The 8,640-nt window shown below is 35.9% G+C and overlaps 1 non-coding gene across 1 annotated transcript; it reads left to right on the top strand.

Moving 5' to 3' along the window:
• Positions 1 to 3,181: 3,181 nt before the first annotated feature.
• LOC141682594 (small nucleolar RNA R71) lies at positions 3,182 to 3,283 on the top strand. Its single transcript, XR_012559848.1, has one exon. It is a non-coding gene; the product is annotated as a small nucleolar RNA R71 (small nucleolar RNA).
• Positions 3,284 to 8,640: the final 5,357 nt, after the last annotated feature.

Genomic DNA, 8,640 nt, shown 5'->3' with positions numbered 1-8,640 from the left:
TGATCAGTGAAAACTGTCACTTTAGTCCCAAGTAGATACGATCGAAATTTCTCAAAACCATAGACAATAGCCAAAAGTTCTTTCTTCGTAGTAGTATAATTCAGTTGAGCACCATTTAGGGTCTTGCTAGCGTAGTAGACCACATGAAATATGTTGTTCTTCCTCTGCCCAAGAATTGCTCCAACTGCATAGTCACTTGCATCGCACATCATCTCAAAAGGGTCATTCTAATCAGGTGCAATTATGACAGGTGCCGTGATTAAACTCTTCTTCAATGTCTTAAAAGCGGAAAGACACTCGTCATCAAACTTGAAAGGGACATCTTTTTCTAGCAAACTGCACAATGGCTTTGAAATCTTTGAAAAGTCCTTGATGAAACGTCTATAGAAACCCGCATGCCCAAGAAAACTATGAATTCCCTTAACAGAAATAGGTGGAGGAAGATTCTCAATGACCCCCACCTTGGCTTTGTCCACCTCAAGACCCTTACTAGAAAGCTTGTGCCCAATAATAATCCCCTGTCGCACCATAAAGTAATATTTCTCCCAATTGAGAACCAAATTGGTCTCAACACACCTCTTGAGAACGTGTCCAAGATTTTGCTAGCATTCATCAAAAGAATCGCTAAATACAGAGAAGTCGTCCATGAACACTTCTGGCCAATCATATCAGAAAAGATGGTCATCATACATCTCTGAAATGTGCCTGGTGCACCACATAAATCAAAAGAAACTCGTCTGAAGGCGAAAGTACCAAATGGACAAGTGAAGATAGTCTTCTCCTGATCTTCAGGAGCGATAGAAATCTGATTGTAACCTGAATAGCCATCCAGAAGACAGTAGTACTCATGACCAACCAATCTATCAAGCATCTGATCAATGAAGGGCAAAGGGAAATGATCCTTCCTAGTGACCTTGTTCAGCTTCCTGTAGTCCATACAAACTCTCCACCCCGTGACTGTTCGTGTAGGAATAAGCTCATTCTTCTCATTTGATACCACGGTAATTCCACCTTTCTTTGGCACACATTGAATTGGGCTTATCCATAGATGATCCATGCATCTAGCCACTTAAGAATTTACTTCTTCACTACTTCCTTCATGATTGGATTAAGTTTTCTTTGCTGCTCGACCATAGGCTTGCTACCTTCCTCTAGCAGAATTTTATGCATGCAATAAGAAGGGTTGATTCCCTTGATATCTGCTATAGTCCAACCAATTACCGATTTGAACTCTCTCAGAATCCTCAGAAGCTTTTCCTCGTCACTACCTGAAAGGTCAGATGCAATAATAACAGGAAAAATAGATGCATCACCTACAAACGTATACCTCAAATGCTCAGGTAAAGGTTTAAGCTCAAGAGTGGGAGCTTCCTCAATAGATGGCTTGAGGCGTTTAGGAGCTTTTTTCAATTCCTCCATTCCAAGAGATTCAAAAGGCATATCAATATTCCTCTTCCAGGGAGAAGAATTCAGATATTGCATTTGTTCTTCACCTTTGTCATCTTCACTATCTGAATTCCCCAATAACGCTTTTTCTAAGGCATCAGACCTTAGCAATTGATCAAGTTCTGAAGTAACCACAGAATCGACCAACTTTACCTTTAAGAACTCCTCATTTTCTGTAAGAAATTTCATAGCATTGAACACATCAAAAGTTGCATCCTGATCCAACACTTGCATTGTAAGCTCACCCTTCTGTACATCTATTAAGGTTCAGCCAGTCGCCAAGAAAGATCTTCCCAAAATTATGGGAATCTTCTTATCCTCCTCAAAATCAAGAATTATGAAATCAGCAGGGAAGATGAGTTTATCAACCTTGACCAAGACATCTTCCACAATACCTCACGGATATGTAATAGAACGGTCGGCCAACTGCAAAGTCATATAAGTCGGTTTTAGATCAGATAAGTCCAACTGCTTGAAGATTGATAAATGCATTAGATTGATGCTAGCTCCCAATTCACATAAGCATCTGTCAAAAGACACTTTTCCAATAGTACAGAATCGTGAAGCTTCCTGGATCTTTAAGCTTTGGAGGTAACTTCTGTTGTAACACAACACTACATTCCTCCGTGAGAGCGATAGTCTCTAAATCATCTAGCTTCACTTTCCGAGAGAGAATACCTTTCATAAACTTTGCATAACTAGGAATCTGATCAAGAGCCTCAGCGAAAGGTATGTTGATATGAAGTTTCTTGAACACCTCCAGAAACATCTCAAATTGCTTGTCCAGCTTTTTCTTCTGCAGCCGCTTAGGAAAAGGTGGTGGAGGATAAATCTGTTTCTCCCTTGTATTACCCTTAGGAGGAGTATGCTCAACAGTAGCCTTCCTTGGTTCCACTTGTACTTCCTGTTGCTCTACTTATTTCTCAGCCCCAGCTTCTTCAGTAAATACTTGAGTTTGTTCGGGATTCACAACCTTTCCAGACCTCAAAGTGATTGCCTTTACCTGCTCCTTAGCTTCCCTCTTTCCTGGCACTTCAGTGTCACTAGGTAGTGTACCAGGCTGACGATTTAGCAAGGCATTGACAATTTGCCCAATTTGATTTTCCAAGGTCTTGATAGAAATAGCTTGGCTCTTGCACATAAGCTTCAACTCATCTAATTCAGATTTTTCATTGGCATGTTGTAACTGAAGTTGCTGTCTTGGTGCATATTACGGTTGCTGAAAACCAGGGGGTTGTACTACTTAGCTGGATACTGCTGATAATGCTGTTGAACCGCATTCTGAGCATTTCTCCAACTAAAATTAGGATGATTGCGGTTGTTGGGATGATAAGTGGCTAGCACAGGTTGCTGCGAACGCTGATAGTTGCCCACGAACTGAGTTGATTCACTAGAAATTATGCACTGATCAGTCTCATGGGCACCAATACAAAGCTCACAGACACTGGTGATTTGATTAACTCTATAATTAGCCAGAGTGTCCACCTTCATCGTCAAAGCCTTAAGTTGGGCAGCTATAGCAGTTACTGCATCCAACTCCAGAATTCCGGCTACTTTTCCCTGAGTCAGTCTCTGGGAAGGATTCTGGTATTCATTAGCAGCCATCAGTTCAATCAATTCATAGGCTTCGTTGTAGCTCTTAGCCCACAAGGCTCCTCCTGATGCTGCATCGAGCTTGGGTATAGAAGTAGCACCCAATCCATTATAGAAATAGTTTATAATCATCCAATCAGGCATGCCATGGTGTGGGCACTTCCTTAGCATCATATCGATCCCAAGCCTCACACAGAGATTCTCCAGTTTGCTGAGCAAACTGAGTAAGAGCATTCCTGATTATTGCAGTCTTTGCCATAGGGAAAAATTTAGTGAGAAACTTTTGAGCAAGATCTTCCCAAGTGGTGATAGACCCTGTTGGTAGAGAATGTAACCAGCATTTAGCTTTATCCCTCATAGAAAATGGGAAGAGTCGCAGCTTGATGGCATCTTCAGTCACATCATTTTACTTGAAAGTGTCGCAGATCTCGATGAAATCCCTGATGTGCATGTTGGGGATGCTCTTTTTTCAGTTAGTATAGCTTTTTTTGGAATATTTGTCTTCAGTAGGAGAACCCCCAAACTAAACTGAGTTCTGTATCATCTGAATCGTGCTTGACTTGATCTCAAAAGTGTTAGCCCTGATGGCTGGCCTAATGATGCTTGACTGAATGTCATTGATCTTAGGCTGAGAATAGTCCATCAAAACCTTAGGATTTTCTGCTTGATCTCCCATCACTATTAGAACTGGTTCCTCAAATTTCTCTTCTTCTTCTACCTTCTTTTCTTCTTCAAAAACTTCCTTTAGAACCACCACAACTTCTTCCTTGGCTTTATCCAGAGTTCTCTTATGAGACCGTGAATGCGTATGCATACACCCTCGCTAGAGTACCTGAAATAAGACAAGGAAACAGATAAGTAACAATGTCCGAGTCAATGAACTTTAACGGCCACTGATGGGAAACACATACACTAAAAATTAATACCGAGACCCCGGCAGCGGCGCCAAAAACTTGTTAGTCGCTAAACACGCGCTAAAATTACACGCAAGTATACGCGTTCGCAAGTAGTATAAGATATAAATCAGATTCGTTCCCACAGAGACTGGTTTAGGTTAACCTTTTAATTTATGCACTTAAGCAACAATGTATGGTTATTATTCAATGCTAAGACGAATAACAATTTAAGATTGTTTATAACTAAGAATTAAACTAACAATTATAACTAAGAGAATAAGAATGATTGAATTAGTATATATAACAAATATGGGATTCTAACTTCATTAAATACTTCATTCAATAGCCTTTTCGTTCTTAACCTTAGCATGTAATGGCAATGACACTAATCAGACAAAACGAGACTAATAAACACCAACTTTTGTTATATGGATACCATACTACCAGAAATCCACAAAAGAGATAGAAGCTAGATAGACACCAATTATATTGAGACCCTATATGCCTATAGAATTTGACAACATAACGGTTTAAGCACAAGTTATCTATCTTGATCACATAGGGTAACTAAGATGGTTAAAATTACCTACGAATCATGCATAACAAATACATGGACCTATGCTAGCATGGAAAGTTCTAAATCCTTAAATTCACTTTCGCTTCATTAAATATTAACACACTATCTTATAAGTTTGAGACGCTCATAAGACGAATACGCACAACCAATACTAGGTTATCATACAATCACCACACACTAAGTTATCGAAACAATTTAACTAAAGAAACCCATAAATAAATCCGCTAGAACCCCACGATAATGATTAGCCCATAATCGGACTCATCATCAACGTGGGTTCCGATAAAAGCATGGTATAATAAACGTAGTCTATATAACGAATAAATAAACAAGTTAACACAAGAGTATAGGTTCAACTAAACAAGAAACGAGCATCCAAGATTATAACTCAAAACAAAGATTCACAAGAATAAACTAGATCGGCTTCGCCTTTGTTGAATTGTGCCATAGGTCTCTTGCCATCTTCTCCTTAGCTCTGATATGTCTCTTTCTTGATATGTTATGAAAAATGAACTTTTTATTGTTTATATAGCAACCCCATGCATAGTAGAAGTCTTTCTCTCAAAAGCCGAGTAGAAACAGGATTCTGCTATCCCAACACGGCGCGGGCGCGCGTTTGATCAGCGCGGGCGCGCTGGGTTTCTGATGTTTGGGCGCGGGCGCGCACTTTGACAGCGCGGGCGCGCGCTTTGACAGCGCGGGCGCGCTGGTTTACTGACCAAAACTTTGACTTCTTCTTGATTTGAGCTGGTCTTCCACTAGCTTTTATTCCAACACCTTCCTGACACCAAATTAGCACAAAAACAATGCTAATTCACCTGATTATCTGGAGAATGCCTGAAAATGCAAAGATACAAGAAAACACATTAAAACACCAATAACTTGAGTATAAATACACCAATTCAAAGCTTTACGGAGCGTAATAAAGTGTCATAAATGCCACTTAACAATAGATGAATGAAAAGGCTTGAGTTTAATTCACACCAAATAATTTTTTGTATAAGTATTACAAATGGGGGTAAATTTGTAATTTTAATACATGAATATATGATTAAAAATACTTGTGACAATATGGTGTATATGAAGATATATATATAAATAAAAAGATTTGAGTTCAATTCAAACAAACTAAATTTTTATATAATTATTAAAAATGGGGGTAAATTAGTCATTTCAATACATGAATAAAATGTCTCATAAATTTTATCTCCTTGTATACATCTATATTAAAAATAGGGGTAAGTTACTTTGTTTATATTATTTCTATAATAACCCGTGCGAGGCACGAGTCATTTTCTAAATTTTCCATGTACCACGCAATTATAATAATTTTTATTATTTTCTTATTAGTAAATTATTTTGCAACGTCTCATATATATCAAATACAAGTTGATTTTTTATCAATGTGTATGATTTTTGTAAAACATTACCAACGTACATAATATTTCTAATATAGCTAGTTAAGTGAATTACATATATTTTTAATTATGTCCTGTAATTTGTATTTACTGAATGAATACAATGGGATAGTCATTGTACGTTTAAAATGAAAAGATTAAAACTTAAGACATTGAATGCCGTCCATATGTTCACAAAGAGTAAAATATAAACTAGTATTTATATCATTCGCGGGTGCGGCTAACTCCCCATGAGTAACACATATGTTGAATGTAAAGTTGAGGAAATTTTTTAAGTTTTGGTTAAATTAACTAGAAGTATTAATCCATTTTAATACTAAAGGAACCACTAACTTACAACTACATTGGTCCATTTAAAAAACTTTAAAATGCGTAACTGAAGTCGTAAAGACTTACAATCGTAAGATTCAATGAATCAAAATTTACACAACCGTTAAATAAGTTGATTTTAAAGGAAAATTATTATTTTTTTGAAATTAAATGTTTAGGTTGATGTTATAAAATTGCCAATGTCATAATCGATTAACTAAAGTTGACCAAATGTCCCTACCTTTTTATCTGTTAAACAAAGTACTAATATTATAAGATGTGATGTGACATCCCTCATTTTCAGAGTCAGGATAGGGTGCCACTAAATAACTTTAGATATTATAAACTAGTATATTAATATAAATATACAGAAGGTCCCTTATCTCTAGATAGATAACAGTTTATGTAATGAAACAAGAATATGAAATATCTAAATTATCATATTAACTAACTCAAACTTTATTAACTCTTGACCAACTTTCTCGTCTTATTTGCTATGAGATATCCAACTATCTGAAGCTGTGGTCTATCTATACCACAACCTACTGTCGGCTACGTATTTAATCCCCGATATCACTAAAAGGACAAGAAATCACAAAGTAAGAGTGAGTCAGGAATGCTCAGCAAGTACTATAATTTGGTTTCCAGGTATCATTGGTAACAAGGTGTATGTGTCAAAAGAAATATCTGGAAACATTTTTAAAATAATTTTGTCATCATTTTCGCTCATTCCAATAATTGGGTAAATAAAACGTTAGCACTCATGGGCTGTCAATACTAAATTTAATTTCTGTGATCATAACTGAAAACTTTTAAATTCATCTCATAATTTCATTATTTGCTTTGTCTCGCAACTGAGAAACTTTAAAAGAAGGAATGTCGTTAATGACTATCAAAAATAAATTAAACTTGACACTAGAACCAAGATAGGTACTATACTTCGCTAATCATTCAGAGTACAGTACGGATCTATGCCCACCCGCATAGACCCATAATCATATAGGGTACCTAGGCACACTTGGGCCTTATAAATTATAAGGTTCAGTCCATCCCTGGACTTTTTTGTAACCATCCAATCCATAGAGTTAGCATCTGAAACTATCAGAATATGGGAATCTTGAACCCACACCATAGCCTTCTTATGCTTGTATAATATGGTTTAAGTAAAATAGGATATGACGTGGTTCAATTCAAAATCCACCAAAAGAAATGGAATGTTTGATAGTAAATTATTTTGATTAAGATATCATGGTTCAAGGTTTGCAAATAAGCTAGAATAATAGGCATTTACTCAAGATATTAATAATTGATAATGAAAGAACATTAATAAGATATATTGCATAATCAGGAGTTATTATAGCGATATGTAAAATAATTAACTATTCTGAACTTAGAATAGAGAGAAATACTTGCCTCAATTGATCAGGTATTTGATCTTTAACCATACTTGCCTCAAAAGTAATTTTAATGAAAACAAAATAATTTTCTAATTCTAGACACATTTATTTCGTTTAAAATGGATAAACAGCCTAATTGTTATCGAATTATAACGGATAATTCTATTCATAATTCATTTTTCAAAAATTAAGAAAAAATCCATAAATTAAATTAAATATTTACTAATTTTTTTTGGATTTTTGAAGATACTTTAAAAATATTTCAATTTGTTATTTAAATAAAGTAATTAATTATATAAATAATTAAGTAATTTATTTAAATAAAACAAATTGAATTTTCAAATAAGCAAAAAAAGAAATTTAAATTGAAAATTCATAATCAATTTAAAGAAAATCTGCTGGGGGAACTTTGGATCGAAACAAGGTCATGGAAAACAGAAACCGGGTCACCAAAAAATCAAACCCGGGTCCGGCTCAACGCCGGCTGGATTCGGTGAAGCTGCCCAGTTTCCGATGGCTTCACCGGATTCTGGAGAGGGCAAATCATTGGTAAAACGAGTCTATTTGATGTGGGTTTCACTCCAAAATCATTTTACACTTCCATGAACATCAAAGTGGCAGCAACAATCACAAACACTGCTTCAATCACTACGTCCTGTAAAATTGAACAAATCTAGCAATAACTCCGGCCAGAACAATCGACAACATGAAATACATAGCTAAACTTCAAGATTTTTACCCTAAAGTAGGCTTACGACTTTTACAATTTAATACCATTACCTTATATTGCAAAAATAACATGAATCGATTTCACATAATCATGCGAAGCTATTTACATCATTAATATAAATAAAAAATCATTCAATAAGGAACCCCCAAATCGGGTCAAGAACCCTAGAAATCAAAGCTGGAAAATTACCATTGTTCAGTCAATTTGATGAAGGATAATAATTAGCTTGAAGAGAGAATCAGTTTGACTACAAACACGACCTACTTTGCTTTTA

This window comes from Apium graveolens, chromosome 1, assembly GCF_009905375.1.
Source record: "Apium graveolens cultivar Ventura chromosome 1, ASM990537v1, whole genome shotgun sequence".
NCBI lineage: Eukaryota > Viridiplantae > Streptophyta > Magnoliopsida > Apiales > Apiaceae > Apium > Apium graveolens.
The sequence above is the reverse complement of the archived record's forward strand: the minus strand, read 5'-3'. Positions and strand labels throughout refer to the sequence as shown.